This window comes from Mus musculus, chromosome 4, assembly GCF_000001635.26.
Source record: "Mus musculus strain C57BL/6J chromosome 4, GRCm38.p6 C57BL/6J".
Lineage (NCBI taxonomy): Eukaryota > Metazoa > Chordata > Mammalia > Rodentia > Muridae > Mus > Mus musculus.
Window position 1 is genome coordinate 130975217 of NC_000070.6, and position 18037 is coordinate 130993253.

Below are 18037 nucleotides of genomic sequence, written 5' to 3' on the forward strand. Positions count from 1 at the left end.
TGTGGAACTGTCAGGGGGCAGGGCCTAGCTGGAGGAACTTAAAAAAGGTAACACCGGGTCCACCCCACCCTCTCTCTCCCCTTCCTGTCTGCGGGGAGGTGAGCAGCCCTTGCTGAACCTCACAAGCTGTTGCTGCCGTGCTACACCAGTGCAGCCGAAGGGTGTGGGCTGAACCTTGTGGGACTATGTGCCCAGGGAACTCCTCCTGCCTTTAAGGCATTTCTGTCAGGTGTCTGTTCGCAGTAACGGATGTAACCACCATCGGGCACTGTGTCCTCTGTGCCCGTGGGTAAGAAGGTATCTGCCAGCAGCACTTGATATCTGGCAAGGGACATACATACCTGTGTCAGCTGTCCAGGGTTGTGACAAAGGTAAGCACGTGGTGTAACAGGAGCGCATAAGAGGGTCTCTGAGCGTGTCTGGGGTGGTCATAGTGGGGTAGGTGGGCAGGGCCTACAGAAGACGGCAGGTCCTCAAAAGCCTCACGTATCGGCTCTGGATCACGTGGCCTCAGTTTTGAACCTGATGGCCAGCCCTCTCTTTAGCTGGTAATGGTACAACCTTGCCGTTTAGTCTGCCAATCACAGTTCCTCAAATCACCACTGCTAAAGTTCTTAGAGCACAGTGATAGCCATGTGACCTGGGGACTGGCCAATTAGCAGATGGCTTCCTCTTGGGACGGGCCAATCCAAGCCTTTCTTGGGGTTTTTAGCAGGAGACATGCGAGAAACATCCCTTTGGTACTGGATTTGTGGAATCAATTCAGATGCTTGCCTCTGTGTGTGTGTGTGTGTGCGCGCGCGCACGTGTCTCTGTGTGCATGTGTGTATATGCACATGTATACGTGTACTAGGGTTTTGCTTCTTGGGAGTCAGGAGTGATTGCGTTTTTTACGGTTTCCTGCTACAGTTCTCTCGAATCAGTGCATTCAGTGATGTAATTGGTCTGAACCAGGGTCAGGGGGTGAGTGGGCAGGGCCTGTGAAGGCTGATGAAAGCCTTAACTACTTTTTCCAAAGGTCTCATCCTCTCATAATTGAAGAGCTTACGATAAAGACCTCCATGGTCAGAGGCATCAGCATCCAGCACAGACTTGACTTTTTGCAAGAGATTGTTAGAGCTAGGCTGTAGCTCACCACCCAGGAGTCCAAGGCCTGCCTGCCTGAGGTAGTCTGGTCAGGTGTGTTGAGGGTCCTTTGTCTGGCAGGACACTGGATCTCTTCATTAGGTATTGAAGGTCCATTGATCTTCTCTTGTCCGTTTCCATCTCTCCTTTTGTGCTAGGGATTATGGAGACTAAGAATATGATGTTGAACTTGACAGCTTGCTTAGGTGCCCTGGGCTTTGGGTTCCTGGTATGGCTAAGAGGAAGCAAGAAGAGATAGCTGACCACATGTCCGTCTTCCCACCTTCTTCCCAGCAGGTCTTCCTGTGTCTGGTAGAGAGATAGAGCAGGAACAGGTGTGTGCCCACCCAGATTGGAGCTGCCTATGCTGATGGATAGAGAGGATCAGGTCCTGCGTCTGTGTACCTACAAGGACCCCAGAACGAGGAATCCACAGAGCCAGGATGTCCCTGAGGGGAAAAACAGGTGTGAGACAGCCAGAGCACATGGGCAGGCAGACAGGAGACAACGCCATCAACCATGTTTTTGTCTTCATCAAATGCGACCTGTTTGATGGACTGATTTCACATCTATATTCTGTATTGTTTAAATGAGGCATAGACTCATTAAAAGGTCCCACATGCTTCTTTTCAAAACTTTTACAGACAAATATTTTTACCACTATATTATGCTCTTAGAATAACCCACGCACAAGATAAAAATAAAGAGAGAGAGAGAGAGAGAGAGAGAGAGAGAGAGAGAGAGAGAGAGAACAATTTAATTGGTGGACCATCCAGCATATTCGCCGGCAGTGAAAACATTGTTTACAGTTACCCTAGATGGGAAATGCTTAATGCTATAATATGAAGTTTATAAAAGACCCCTGGGATGCTAAATTATACATACAGATCAATAATGACTGTGCCGCAAGAGCTGATAGAAAAAAAATGGAAGGAAATGGGGCCAAATGTTAAGCATGGGCCCCTGGGGCTGAGAGCTGCTCTTACAGAGCCTAGAAGGCACTTCCTTCTCATTTGTTAGAGAGCTGAGCTGATTTAATTTCAACCCAAAGACCATTGTTCTGTCTGTCTGTATCGTGGGAGCTTCCAGCCCTCTCAGAGGAGCTGTCCTATGCCTTCTGATGGGACATGTCCTGTGTAGAGTCAGCGGCTGGGATTTTAGACTCTGGGCTCTTTTCTTTCTATACTGTCTCTCTGCTTTCTCCTTCCCTCCTATCTGCCTAGGCAGCGTCTCTGGAGGCCTGTGTGCTAAGCTGGGTGATATTAGCTTCAATTTCCCGACTTGCTGCTGCTCAAAAGTCAAGGAAAGCCAGAGCTTTAAGCCCATCCATTCACATCTCCTTGCTGAAGATAAGCAGAGGCTCAGAGAGGTAAATGCCTTGCCTAAGGTTGCACAGACAGGAAGCAGGGGGTGCCTGGATTTGAACCCAAGTCTGTGAGATCCCAAGGCTGGTTTCACAGTGCCACTGCTTGAGACCCTGTTCTCCTTCGTCAGTTTGTACCCAGTGCCCATCTGTAGCAGTGCATTTCCGCTCTACCTGGAGGTTGTGGCTGTCCTGTCTTTGTGATAGGGCCTACAGGCACGGGCAACTGCCGTTTCTCCTCATAACAACCGTGAGAGTACAGAGGCAAGCCCTGATGCTGCACACACCTGTGGAGCCCTTTGTTTTTGTGAGGTACCAGGGAGCAGTAGAAAGTGAACATGACGTCTCTTCCATCTGGCTCTAGGTCCCTGGGATCTCTTGACAGACTTGTCTCTGTTTCTACATCTTAGAAGCCTCCTCTTTATGGGGGCAGGGACTTTCCTTTGCTCTGTACTCTCCATCCAGAGCCTAGACTGGCCCCTGGAATACAGTAGGCACCCCGCAAATGTGTGTTGAATGAAGAAGAGAATGAATGGATGTTTGTCTGAAGTTGCAGCTCATGTCACCTGTGCCCTTTGCACTCAGAGCTGTGTCTTTCCTGGAGGATGGCCTTGGCCCGTGCTTAACTAGGTGTACCAAGAGTCTGCTGTCCCCCTCCCCGCCCCAGGTTCTAGGCTTCCCTCTCCTTCCTGCCTGTGGAGCATTTTCCTCTCTCACCTTCATTTCCTATCCATGCACTGAGGGTCCTCTCTAGTGGTTTCCACAGCATCCCAGCATCCTGACTGGTCACACGCTCAACCTTACCGACGCAGTGGTCCTGCGACTCCCTGTGGAGGGGGGCTCTAGGAGGAGATGGACAGCATTGGGAGGCCTGGCACGTCACTGCACGTGACCAGGTACTCCAGCAACTGTTTATAGCTTCCCGAATTCCCCCAGCGAACGGCCCCATTGCTAGGACTAATTTACTGGCACCTGCTTGGGTTGTGAGGCACGGAGACTACCTGCATAGACTTACCCGGCTAGGCCTCTGGGAGAGGCAGTGCCTTTCTTCCCAAGGGGTCAGGATTGGGGTTTCTTCTGCAGCCCCTCTGAACCCCAGGGGTCCAGCCTCTGGCTCAGCAGTGCTGCAGGGGCCTAGGGTATGGACATCATGACAGACTGGCCTTGGCTCTCAGCTCTAATTCTCACAGGGTGACCTCAGGCGAGTTGTCTGCTCCAGCTGCCTTGAGTTCTGTGTCTGCAGAATGTGGATGTCCATCTGTCCTCCCTCTTCCTGGCATGTGTCCCCTCCCTGTCCACACACGGGGGGCAGAGGGGATGCTATCTCTCCAGGGTTTTCACCTCTCTTCAGGTTCTACCATCTCTCCTCTGTTCACACTGGATCTCCTGTCCATGGCCACAGCTGGAAACAGTCATGGTTCCCTGAGGACCGCTGAGCCAGTGAGATGGAAGGGCCAAAGCCAGGGCCTCTCTGGCAGCTGAAAATGTGACTCACAGCAATGGCCATGCCAAGGGCTTCCAGCCTGCAGGCAGAGCCAGTGAGGAGGGGAGAAGCAGAGTTTGGGATCCTCGGTTCCTGCTGCCTCAGCATGGTCAGCTGTTGCTGAGAGCACTCCTCTGGTTGGTGTAAGCCAGATTGAGCCTAGCTTTTGACCCTTTTGCCCAAATCTAGGTCCTTTCCAGTTTTGTGAGGGGCTAACACCATGCTGGTCCTGTTTGGGAAGGCATGACAAGGCACCGGTGGGGAAGACTTCTCCTTCCACACATCTGATTCCTATGCAAAGCCCTGAGAGCCCGGTCCCTCTCGGGACAGGCACACACCATCCCTTGGGTCTCATTAGGACCTCCACATCCTCTAGCTAAATAGCACATTTATATTAATAAAATCCACCAGAGACAGATGCTCAGAGGGATGGCTTTGGCCTGGAGAAGAGAATGTAACCCCCGAGTGAGCTTGCAATGGGGAGGGAGATGGGCCAGCAGCTGATGTGGCCTTGAAATCAGATTTGGATTTGCCACACTGGGTACAGTGCTGTTCTCCTTTGCCTGTGTCCCCATCCCCCTCAGACAGTGATAACATCACCGACTTTGTCGAGTTGTGCAGAGCAGTTGAGGACAGGAGGAGGGAACTGTGTGTCGTACTACTGTGCCTGTGAGGGGCTGCTATGGTGTGCCGGTTAGCTGGAACTGTCGTCCCGATGCAGCTAGAATCATCTAGGAAGAATCCCAGTGAGGGTGGTCTGTACCGGACTGGTCTATGAGCATGTCTGTTGGCAGTTGTTTTCAGCTGATTAATGTGGGCAGACCCAGTTCTCCATAGGCAGTGCCATCCTCTAGGCAGGGGTCCTGAACCATGTGCGAGTGCAGAAATCTAGACATCAACTAGGCAAGAAAGGATGGATGTCGTTATTTCTCTCCGCTCTTGACTGTGCATGTGATCTGAGCCATGGCTTCAAGCTCCTGCCACCGTGGCTTCCTCCAAGTGATGGACCATAATCTAAAATTGTCAGCTAAAATAAAGCCACTCTTCCCCAAGTTGCTTCTTGTCAGTGTGTTTTATCACAGTAATAGGAATGAAACCAGGACAATTGGTATGATAAGGCTGGTGGTTTGGAGCCAAGCTCATTCACAGGAGAGATGAGCTGCCTCAGGGACAAAAGACCTCTGCATTTACTGGGTAACTATCTCACTGGTTTGATCACACACTCATTCATTCATTGTTAGGTTCTTGCACTCATTCATTCATTCTCACACTCATTCATTCATTCATTCATTCATTCATCCATTCACTCATTGGATCATTTGTACATTCACTGATTGGTCTATTCATTCATTGGCTTATTTTCTTCATTCATTGGCTCACTCAGTTGCTCATTCCATCCTTCATTGGCTCATTCACCCATTTATACGTTTCTTTACTTACTCATCCATTCATTGGCTTACTCACACTTCCTCCATCCACTCACTTACCGGCTCACACATTCATCCATTGGCTCAGACATTCATTCACAAATATACATTATTTGTGAGTGGTCAAGCATCGGCTGGGAAAACCTGGTCACAGCCTTCTACCGTGACAGTCCCACTGTGGAGTGGACTGTAAGGGGAGCTCTGTACAGGAAAGAGATCGATATGGGAGAGAAGAGAAATCTGGTGTATCAGGAAAGTATCTGCTGCTCATGTAAAGGCCCAGGGTGACATGGTAGGCAAGGGTCTCTGTGGAGGAGGGTGGAGCAGGGTCTCCTCTGCCTGCGCTGAATCCACACCCTTCAGTGAGATAGGCAGGAATCCCTGGGCACGTGCTCTACTTCCTGTCTGCCTGGCTTGAGGACTTTGCCTAAGCTCTCAGCTCCCCAAAGCCATGAACTTAGAGGCCAGTTATTGAGCAGTGGCAACCCTGAGTGTCTCTGGATCCTGTATCGGGCAAATGTGTCCTGAGGTTTCTCCAGGAAACCTCTCTGCAACCCAAGTCCTCTTTTCCTGGGCCTGGCTGGTGAGTGCCTACCATGGGTGGCTGAGGAGGGCCAAGGTATCAGGGATAGTAGCTGCTTGACCCGTTCATGACATCACTCTCCTGATGTTAGCTCTCTAAACTGAGCCTCATGGCCCTTGCTGGTCCCTTGGCCCTGGACAGGGTTTGGAGCAATAGAGAGGACTCCAGGATGGCATCTTCCTTGGGGTCCTGGCCAGCCCAGCATAAACCTGTAAGCAACCTTGGTTTATGAACTCTGGGCCTAGAAAGGATTCAACACCTGGCTTTCCCAGTGATTTGAGGGAGAGAGCTGGTTTCACAGCTAAGACACGTCTACAGCCTGGGCATGGCTCAGCAGGAGGCTTGGAGTGGGCTGGTAGCTATCAGTGTGACCTTTGACCCTGGAAGGAGCAGCAATCAGGCTAAGAGGCATCCATCTTGGTAGGTTCCTCCCAGAGCCTGGAAAGAGCTAACCTGTGATACTGATGCAGGTACAAGGCTCTGCCAATGCTGAAGATGAAGAGGATGCTGAAGATGAAGAGGATGCTGAAGATGAAGAGCGGTAAGCGTCTCCCCTCTTTGTCTGCTTTTGGGCTTTGGGGGAGGGGACTGAAATCCTTGCTAGTGCCTGGAACCTCCCCAAACCAGAGCCATCCAGGGTGCCTCCCTGCAGGGCTTCCTGGCCCCTGCCCTGCACCTGTTCTCTCAGTAGCCTGTCAGCTTTTTCTGCCCAGTGGGGAGCAGGATAGGCTGCATACTTTGCAAAGGATCGCGTTAGGGCCTGGCCGTGTGCATAGGAGCAAGAGACAGAAACCTCAGAAACCACGTTTATCCCGTGTGTATGTTGGGACACAAAGCAACCCCAAACCTGTGCCTGGGATAAGGAGTCACATCCCTAGGTCTAGACTCTGACTTAGCTCTGTCCCTCGAACTCCCTTATGAGCCTTGGTTTCCTTATCTGTAAAACAGAGGCCACGCCCCCCCCACCACCCACCCCCCCATGTTCCAGCATCATGCACAATTTCTTCGGCTCGTTTCGCTGCTGGGAAGCTGTGTTTCCTCAGGTTCAGTGACATCACCGTATCAACTTGCTACCTAGAGCCGAATGTTGGGAGATGCTGTGGCCTAAATGTTTGCATCAGTACCACAGTTGAAGGAGATGCTGTGTGGAGTCTCTGGTACTCAGGGTGTGCTTAGTAAATGTAGTTAATTGTTATTACAGCACTTAACAGTTTCTAAGGAGGGCAGTGTTAGTCACTGTTCTATTGCTGTGAAGAGACACCGTGACTGAGGCAGTTCTTCTGGGAGAAGAAGGCATTTAACTGGGGGCGGGGGTGGTTGCTTACAGTTTTCAAGATTTAGTCCATTATCATCATGGTGGGGAGCATGGTAATATGCAGGCGGGCGCTGAGGCAGTAGCTGAGAGCTACAGTTTGATCCGTAGGCAGAGAGAGAGAGAGAGAGAGAGAGAGAGAGAGAGAGAGACTGTCCAGGCTTGGTGTGGATTTTGAAACTTCAAAACCTTACTTTCTTTGACAAGGCCACACCTCCTAATCCTTCTAATCTTTTCAAATATTGCCACTCTCCAGTGACTAAGTATTCAAACACTTGATTCTATGGGGGCCATTTTCATGTAAACCACCACAAGGTCATAAAAGACAGGATCTCATGCAGCCCAGGCTGGCCTGAACTCACTAGCTGAAGATAACCTTCAACTTCTGATCTTCTTGCTTCTACCTCCCTAATACTGGAGTTACAGGGATGTACGGCCATAGTCAATTTTTATGCAGTGCTAGGGGTTGAACTTATGCATGCTGGGCAAGCACTGTATCAAGATGCTGCTGCTGCTAGCCTCAGCATCCCATCTCATCCATGGGAGTTGTACGTTTACCCATAATACCAGGAGATGGACCCAGGTTTCTGATCCCAGAGTCCAGGCTATGACTGGACCAATGCCCTGTCCCCATACTATCATTAAATGCCAGCACAATGATGGACGACCTGGAGCTCTGAGAGATGAGGAGGAAGGATGAGAACCAGGCAGATGATGGAATCTGGAGGTCTAGAGAACTCCTCACAGGTGTGCATCATATATGGGGCTAAAAGACGATAGTTGGGATGGAGAGGGGCTGACCAATTCAGGCCCAGAGATAGCATAGAGGATGCTGGGCTGTCTCTGAGCAGAGGCCAACCAGGGTTTGATCACAAATCCTGGCACAAGATTTCCTGAGGAGAAATGGCAAGATAAAAGAGCTGTCTTCAGAACCCAGCCCCGAGGACACCCTGATCTTGGTCATCTAACCTTGAGAACAGGGAGGAAGTGAACTGTTCAGCAGGTCACTCAGGCCGTGGTGCTCTCCTTTGAGAGCCCGAGCAGACAGGTGAAGGCAGGAAGAAGGCTTTTCTGCCAATTTGCTCAGTGCCGTTGGCCTGTCCTTGAATATTCAGCTGGTGATGTTTTCTGCTAGTAATCAATGAGCCTCCATTGATTTCCAGATAGAAATATTTTTCTGTGCGCTTTTTAATGAGACGACAGTCTCGCATGAACTAACATCAGGCTAGAGAATTTCTGTTTGGATGTGTTTTATTGTTTTAAAAAAAAAAAAACGGCATCAATTCCTCTCTGGGGACATTTGTGTCTCCTGATCTCCACTGGGGTCATCTGCCACCACACCTGTGTATCCTCCACCTGCTGGCCTCACTGGGGACATCCAGGTACCCCCTGCCAACCCACCTCATCATCTATAGGTTTTCTGCCCAGGGTTTCCCTCACTGGGGTCTCTGGTTGTGCAGAGTCCATGGGTAAAAGCTGGACTTCCTAAATCTCTTCTCTTTGAAGATGGAAGCCAGTCCTTCCTACTCCTCCACCAACCATGCTGTAGTGGGTAGGTTTGCTTGTTAGGGGGTTGGTGCTGGGGTTCATGGAATAGGGAATAGATCATAGACTAGGATGACAGAGCAAAGAGAAAGTTCTGGAAGGAAGGAGAAATGCTAAAAATCGGTTTATGTGCCCCTGCCCCTCCCCCCAAATGGCTGCTCTAACTCATTTGAGACCCTTTGGTCTGAACTCATGCATGAGGTGGGTAGAGATTATAAGCCCACGGCAAATGTCTCCCCTTGATTGAGCTGGATCCCTGTACCTCTTTCTGTCTCTGTCGTCTCCCATTTGAGCTCTGAGGACATCTAATTCCCCTCTCTTCTAGTGGTAGATTTGTTCTCTAGGGACAATTTTACATTGTCATACCTGGCATAGTGCTGGTGGGACCCACCTGCTGGGCAGAAGTCAGAGGATTCTGAGCATGCTCCAGTGCCCAGGATGGCACCCTTGCTAGGGACTTTCCAGTCCAAGGGTCTGCCATGCTACTACGGAGAGCCCCACGAGTCTTACAGAGCACATGAAGCTCAGCCAAGGAGGCAGCCTGCTCAAAGCCACACATGTACTGGTGGCAGATCCAAGATGACGGCCCCGGGAACTTAGCTCTCATCCAGCTTGGAGAGTCTCAGTGCCAGGTGGCTTCTCTGTCTCAGGCTTGATTTTCATTCCTCTGTAAATAATCTCAGTTTCAGGAACACTTGTGTCTGTATTTGTTGCTGCGTGTCTTTCATTGTGCTTTCTGTCTGGGTAATCCGAGGCTTGCAGGCAGCCAAGGACGAGGTGCACATTCCAATGAAACACGATACAAAATAATTGCACAGATTTCTTTCACGTCTGAGTGACAGAGTAATCTCCCCGATACATCTTTCTTCCCTCTTTGCTCCCTCTGCTTTCGGCTTTCTCCTCTTTCTCCAGATTCTCCGGGATTTAAGTGGCTCCCTGGCATTCAGTCACTGAGATACACACGAGTCCCCATCAGCTTTTGTTCCCTATGATCTGTGCGCAGTGCCTTCGGGACTCGGGAGTGGGAACTGCAGGGGAGCAACCCCAGCTCTGGGAAGGGTGAGAAGAGGTCTCTATGGATTATGGCGTGTGTGTGTGTGTGTGTGTGTGTGTGTGTGTGTGTGTGTGTTTCAGATGCAGGACAGCAAGTACGTCCTGCAATGCTGATGTCTTGGGGTAGACATACTCTTAGCATCATGGTGTCAGAGAATCAGAACCATAGGGAACAATGTGAATTCTCACATCAAGCTTGGACTCTGGTCAAAAGAGCAAGGTGGAAGGATGGAGTGGGAGTCATGGCTTTAGAGGAGACGTGGGGAGTGGAGGAGACATAGGCAAGACCCTATGTGTTTCTGTCTCCCATGGGCTGCACATTCTATCCTGAGAGGACTAGGGAGCTCATGAAAGTCAGAGTGAGAGAGGCCCTAGAGATCTATGCATGAATTATTTTTTTTTCTGGGTGCTTTGTCATGACGCGCACATCCGGTGGGGCAGGTGATAGCAGTCAGTGGGAGGTTGCCTGGAAAAGTCCAGAGGGCCTTGATGGGGAAGAAGAGGCTGGGGAGCAGAGAGGACCATCAAGGTGACCATGCCACCTCCCGGGCTGTTTATTTTTTTCACCCCTCTGGGTCTCATGATAGTTGTTAAGTGGAGGCAACATGGCCATTCCACAGAGCTAGCAGAGGGTATCAGGCTAGAAGGATGGTAGGCAGCTTGTAAGAAGTGTGTTAAATGATCAGAGGCCACCAGGCTTATTGGAGGTGGGACGGCTGGGACCCTGGACTTGTGGTCGCCCAAAGGTAAGGACTCTTAGTGGGATGCAGTTTCCCAGGGCCAGGTGAGGGTCTCTGTGTTCTAGGGTAGAGATTAGCACTGAGATGGGGTGATGGGGTAGTAGGGGTACTCCTGCAGTTGCTGATCGTTTACCGTTCACTCACATCCTAGAATATGGGGATGGGTCCAGAGGGGATTAGAAAGGGCCTGACTTGCTAAGCACTTTTGCCCAGAGCGGGGGGCCGGGGGGGGCCCTGTATCATGACTTGGAGGAGAACTATGTTCGATGAGCCTGTTGACCAGACAACGATATGGATAGTCACATTGAGCCTCAAACCACAGGACCAGAGACTGTATATACCCAGAGTTCCAACTCAAGCCTTCCTGACTCCAAGTGGTCCATTCTTCTGATGGGCTGGCTGCCCTGGCCAGCCCCAGCCGCTACATGGTACTCTGCTGCTCTGATTCTCCTTGGCCTCCTGATCTGGCTGTGTCCCACATGGTAGGTCTGTCAGTCTAGCAGCGAGTCAGGCTTGCTGAGGACCAGGCTTCCATCAGTCTCCTGTGGGTCTCCATAGTAACAGTTACTCATCCTGACTCTTCCTGAGAGGCCAGGAATGGCAGAAGCTGAGGCAGACCTCACTAAATATCCAACCCACTAAAGGACCATTCTGCTTCCCAGAAACTGTCTCAACCTCTTCCCAAATTTGCCCTGTGTCAGCTAGCTCAGGATTCAGGAGGTCTGCTGATAACCCCTGGTCTGCATCTTGCTCATGTTCCTGTAGACATCTGGACAGTCTCCTGGGGCCCCGGAGCCTCTGGGCTCCTCTCTCTCCTTCTCACATGGCATCACTTTGGAACACAGGCTTTGGGGCCACATCTCTCATGAGTGCCTGGCTTTACTGAATCTCTCTCAGCCTCAGTTTTCCTTTCTGTCCACTGGGATGCAGAGATAAGAATGACTAGAGTCTGTGAACTTCCGGGCTGGGCCCTGGTGTGTCATCTGTGAGCAGTGAACAAAGCCTCAGGCTTGATACCTCCCATTCTTCTAAAATCACTTCAGACATGGCCTTGCCCATTTGATACAAGTCAGAGTCCTTCAGTCTGATGTTTCAGGCCTCTGTGGGGAGTCTCCAGTTGTCATTCCAGTATGACCATTTTTGTCTTTATGTCCTCTGTAGTTTCAAGTGACTATTTCTCCAGGTCACTTGTCACTAAACCAAACCTCATACTCCAGCTATGTACTCTGTAAGGACCAGTCTTCTTCCACTCTATCCCCTCTGTGTCTTGAGACTTGACCCGATTGTCTGTTGGGATTGCTAACCTCTAGCTGCGCCTCCTCTAGGAAGCCTTCTGGAAGGTTGAACTGAGTAGACCCTCCCCTTGTGGTCCTGTATGCAGGCTGAGAGTGACATCATCCCTCTTGGAGCATGCGCTCTGGCTGTTCCCCAGCAGGCCAGGCCAGGAAGGCTCTTCCCTATAGTTTTCAAAAGCTGCCACACCTCACTGCTCAGCGGTTCTCACCCTCCCAGAAAAGCCTTACCTGTGTTTGTCTTAGATGTGCCTTACCTGCTAAGGGCTCCACCAGACTCCCTGTTCTTCATAGTTATCCCCCTTCCCCAGCACGAAACAGTGGCCAGAGAGGTCCCCAAGACACCTGAAAGGGAGAGGCAGAGGTCGGAGGGAGGGTGGGAGCACCTGGAAGGAGAGGGAACAGGGAAGAGGGAGATGGGTGAGCACAGAGCCTCAAATGGCCAACGAGCTTCTCCAACAGGAGAGTGCCCGCTACCTCTTGTCTCAGCTGCTGGGAAATGGTTTCACCAGACCTCTTAAACCAACTGTCAAAATAAAGTGCTCAGGGAGACATAGCTCTTGCTTTGATGACAAAATTTCCACGCACCGATTCTTTAATCCCTGCTCCCTGTGAAACCGAAGATGCTGAACACCCTCACCCTTGTCCCTGCCGCCCTCTCCCAGAGCCCCTGTCCTCCTTTGCTTACAAAATGCTGCGGCAAAGAACCATTCGGGTATAATGATTGCTGTGCAGTTTCTCACGACGGTTTTTTTTTGTTGTTGTTTTTTACTTTTTCAGAGGAAAATGACAGCACTCGAGCCTTGTAGTTTAGTGTCGAGGGAAGGGAGGAGATGCTGGCTGTCAGAATGGAGACTAGGAGGAGGGGAGGACAGTGCGTCTGATGGTGAGGTCCAAGTCTGTCAGCAGGAGGGACAGAAAGTGCCCGTGCCCTGTGCCCACTGAGGCCAAGGTGGTGTGTCCTCGTGCTCAGGCTCTCCACCCACACCTCTTCCATCTTGCAGTTTTTTGCTCTGCTACTACCCCACCTGCACTGGTCCCAACACGTCCCTCATCGGAGAAATCACCCACATTACTGTAACCATCGGGTGGGAGAAGATATTCAAGAGACCATTTGATGAAACAGAGGGCCCCCAGGAATCGAAATCTGCCCAAGAATCTCGTGGTGGACGAAGAACAAGGAGGAAACCTGGTGTTGCCCAGTGCATGGGGTTGTCATAGCATCATGCAAGACAGACTGAAGCTGAGGCAGTGATTGGATGGTGGTGGGCTGGGCCATGCTTTGACCTGGACTGCTTAGTCATGCATCCTTGTGACCTGGACTGCTTAGTCATGCCACCCTGTGATGGTTTGAATAGGAATGGACCTCATAGATTCATGTGTTTGAATGCTTGGCACTACTAGAGGTGTGGCCTTTTTGGAGGAGATGTGGCCTTGTTGGAGGAAGTGTGGGCTTGTTGGTGGAGGTGTGGCCTTGTTGGAAGAGGTGTGGCCTTGTTGGAAGAAGCGTGGCCTTGCTGGAGGAACTGTGTCACTGTGGAGATGGACTTTGAGATCTATGTTCAGGCTCCGTTCAGGGTGGGAGAGAGTCTCCTGCTGCCTCAGGATCAAGATATAAAACTCTCAGTACCTCTCTGGCAGGCACCCTGTCTGCCTGCATGCTGCCATGCCTCCCACCATGATGATTATTATGGTCTGAACCTCTGAAACTGTAAACCAGCCTTAGTGAAATGTTTTCTTTTATAGGAGTTGCCTTAGGCCTGGTGTCTCTTTACAGCAATAGAACCTTAGCTAAGTCAGATTCTCTATTTAAACCTAAGTCTCATGTTAGCGCCCCGAAGATGGATTTGGTGTCTGTCTGGTTTCTAGTATGACAGTCTCTTTAACGGGCATACTAAGGACTGGTGGCTTAGCTTGGCTGTTATGGCTGCCAGGGTCCAGGCACTGACCCTAACAACTCTAGTGACATTATTGGCCCTGTGGTTCACCGTAGACCACTGTGGATCAGAATGTGCACAATCCCTACAAAGCTCTGGCCTAGCAGACATCAAAGATGTAACTCCTCACCTCGAATGGTGACGTGGGGACCTCCTTTTTTTGGGGGTGGGGGACGTGCCACTCACACTTTGGCAGAGATGGAAGCTGTGCACACAGCTTCCGTTATTTGGAGAGTTTGGGAAGCACATGGCAGGCAAGCAGCCAACAGTGGCTCAGGCGATTCAGGTCTGAAAGGCTCACAGAACCAGATGCGCAAAGAGAGGTAGTGTAAGCCACCTTCTGCAGAGCTCCCAGCTAAGGATGGCTTTACAGACAAAGGTCTGTTGTGGATTTGATGGCAGGGGAAACCCGCTTTGAATCGCGAGTGGGTGAAAGAGTGTGTTTACCCTCATCAGTGAGTCTGTGCTGTAAAGAAATTGGACCCGATTGTTATATTTGAATTTCATCAATAAAAGATTTGTGGAAATTTGTTTTCTCTCTTATGAAGTATTTATGTTGGATCTCTGATGTTCCCTCTGGGCTCAAAGAAAGGTTTAAATATTTGCTGTCTTTCCTGCTGACCCCTGCTCCAGCTTGGTCAGACATTTGGCAGTGTAAGGGAAGCTGTCTGCTTTCTTGTCCACCCCTGATTGTTTATTCTTAGCATTTGGCTTCATGGTTACATGATGTCTGTCACAACATAGTCTCATGAGAGCGTTGAAATCAGGAAGAAGGGCAAGGCAAGGGTGGTGGCAGCAGATTCCCCTCACTGCCCTGTGGGTCCACCCCTAAACCACTCTCTGGAGCAGAAGCCCATAGGCTGTCTGCTGCTGCAGAGCAAGCCAGGGGCCTGTTAGTGAAGGAGAGAGGGAGAGTCCTGTCCACCACTGCTTGATCCTCCGTGCTGGCGAATGTACTCACCAGCAGCATCTCAGAGGTGTCGGGGCTGGGCTGGGGACCAGGAAACATGCGATCCAGAAGTATCTATGGTGTAGCTGTCTCCTCTAGGTTAGGGACCACGACATGGGAGTCATGTATAGGTACCTGTTGCATGGGGGTTTCTCACTGTTTGCGAAACAGACCCGTGGCCTTCACTCTGCCCAGCCCTGAGCAACATGGGGAGGGTCAGTTTACACATGAGAACACTTTGGTTCATGGAGTCCTTGCTTCACGTGTTCCCATGATCTCACAACACCCCTGGAAAAGTGCTTGCTTTTGTCTCTGCTTTACCGCTGGAAAGCTGAGGTTCAGGGCAGTTGACCCCAGATCTACGAAGGGCAGGTGGTGGTCAGATTCTAGGGCTGTGCCTCATCTGTCCCTCTGCAGGTGGAACTGGCACAGGCAGATATCCAGGGAGAGTTTCCTGGTCTCAAAGACTGTCACCAGCTCCAAGCTTGTGGCTGGGTTGGCCTTTCTCAATCCTGTTCTTTGTCCCTACTAGTATTTTAGGACCTTAGAACTTGCCTGTGATGTGAGGAGATCTTTTCTTCTCCCCAAGACCATGAATGGACACACTATGTATGCTCAGTGGTGGGATACAGTTCCTGGTTGGTGTCTGTGTCCTGCTGGCATTTCTTTGAGAATCAGCATGCAGTTACACAGAACAGAAGTATATGCTAATGACAATAGTCGCTCTGCATATTGTGGTGGTTATTGTGGTGGTTTGCACGGGAAGGCCCTCAAAGGCTCATATGTTTGAATGCTTGGACCCAGTTAGTGGAACTGTTTAGGAAGGATCAGGAGGTGTGGCCTTGTTGGAGGAGGTGTGTCACTGGGAGTGGGCTTTGAGTTTTCCAAAGCTCATGCCAGGCCCAGTCTCCACACCTGTCTGCTTCCTGCCTGAAAATCACGGATCATTATCTAAAGCTCTCAGGTACTGCTCCAGCTCCATGCCTGTCTGTTCTCCACTATAATTATCATGAACTAACCCTCTCAAACTGTAAGCAAGCCTCCGATTTCTTTCTTTCTTTCTTTTACAAGAGCTGCCTTGGTCATGATATCTATTCATAGCAACAAACAGTAACTGAGATAGTCACCATGCATAAAACCCACTTCCAGTGATTCACACCCACAGATGACCATGTCTGTATAATTGTGTGAAGTCTCCGCACAGTGTTTGTAAAGTGAGCTTGGGTACCTGGCATGACTTAGAGCCTGCATCTAGTTCGGCTATGGAAGACCTCCACCGTCACTGTGGTCCTACACAGGACTGTGCCCAGCACAGCCTGCTGGCCCTCCTGGCTTCCCAGAGAGATGGGATATGCAAGTACAGGAAACACTATGTGTTGGAACCTTAAGGCAGGAGGGGCTCTGGGTGCAGATGGAGTAGAGTAGAGACTCAGAGAAGGAGAGGTGGGTGGGAGTTCATGTGTGGAGTTCTGGGCCTTGTGGGCAGGGTCAGAGTCAGGAGGTTATCTGAGGAGCCCTGAACTTTTGGGAGGGGTGAGGGATGGCTGTCTCCCCTGGAGGAGGAGCCACTCCTGGGCTCTGAACATAGAAACTGGGCCCTGAGTGCTGCGTATGGGGGATGAGGGGTACGGGGACGGGGAGAGTGCAATGCAGGCTGAGTTCTCTTAGTGTGATTTTCTGCTATCAACTGGGGAGCCATCAGAAGGGCCTGGTTTGCAGACTTGATGCGGTGCATTTTCTGACCCTCTATGCAAACGCGAATTGCTCACAACACAAATGGACACATTTGGATGATCTGACACCCGGAATTGCTCAGCGCCACTTGGCTGTGTAAAGACAGCAATTTCAGCTGCTCCAAAGTGGTGTTTTTCTGCCACCAGCAGATTTCTTTTCCCTCTTCAAATGGCACTTTCAGGGAAAATCGGCCTTATCCTCTAGCTGGCTCCAGGGAGACCGAGTAAGACATCTCCTCCACATGAAGGATGCTCCCACATGAAGGATGTCGGGGGCCCGAGATGCGGCTTCCTCCTTATAACCTGGAGGTCAAACAGGAGCGATGTCCTTCCATATCTTCCCCTGTGATCCTTCCATCTGTGTGTCCAAGCTGGGTGTACTGGCTAGTTTTGTGTCAGCTTGACACAGCTGGAGTTATCACAGAGAAAGGAGCTTTAGTTGAGGAAATGCCTCCATGAGATCCAACTGTAAGGCATTTCCTCAATTAGTGATCAAAGGGGAAAGACCCCTCATGGGTGGTGCCATCCCTGGGCTGGTAGTCTTGGGTTCTATAAGAGAGCAGGCTGAGCAAGCCAGGGGAAGCAAGCCAGTAAAGAACATTCCTCCATGGCCTCTGCATCAGCTCCTGCTTCCTGACCTGTTTGAGTTCCAGTCCTGACTTCCTTGGTGATAAACAGCAGTATGGAATTGTAAGCTGAATAAACCCTTTCCTCCCCAACTTGCTTCTTGGTCATGATGTTTATACAGGAATAGAAACCCTGACTAAGACAAATTGGTACCAGCAGAGTGGGGTATTCCTGTGACAACCTGACCATGTTTTGGGGAGGACTGTGGAAGGACTTTGGAACTTTGGGCTAGAAGATCCATTCGTTGTTAAGAGCTCTGTCAGATGTTGTATAGGAGCTTGGAAGATCATGTTGAAAACAGTGCAGAAGATGGAGGCCTGGCTTGTGAAATTTCAGAGGGAAAAATTAAAGACTCTTTTCAGGGCCGTTGTTATTTTGCTTTTGAAGATTCTGTGGTTCTGGTTAGCTGGGGCTGAAGAATCAGCTGTGATTAATAAGATGCCAGAACTACTAAAGCAAAAAATCTGCATTACTGGGACTATTGATGCTGGTTAGCTGGAGCTAAGAAATTAGTGGTGATTGAGAAGAGACCAGCATCATTGAGGTGACATCTTCTGGGAGGTGTTTTCTGAAAGCACAAAGAGGCTGTGTTCCAGGGATGGCCAAGGTTGTACCTTGTGCTGTGGCTGGACTTGGTAATGTGTAAGGGTCACCCAGGTGGTACTGGTTTTGAAGGGGTCACGCAGAGCAGCTGAGGCACGGCACTGTGAGAGGTCATAGAAGGCCATTGGTGAAGGTGCAGCCTCAGTTGCAATTGACGGCCCAGGACTGAAGGGGTAATGTAGTGTTTTGGAGATGCCAGTACCATGAGATGACCACCAAGAGCAGCAGCAGTGGAGTACGGGCATCTGGAGCCTAGAGGACGACA

General features: G+C 50.5%; 1 long non-coding RNA gene across 3 annotated transcripts in view; it reads left to right on the forward strand.

Annotated features, from left to right (window-relative positions):
• LOC108168713 overlaps window positions 1-18037 on the forward strand; it is a 26976-nt gene continuing 8939 nt past the window's right edge. For 2 of the 3 annotated variants that reach the window (XR_001784454.2, XR_001784453.2), the window contains exons 1-2: window positions 61-371; window positions 6452-6522. This is a non-coding gene — a long non-coding RNA (uncharacterized LOC108168713). The other variant, XR_003955121.1, reaches the window with a different exon arrangement.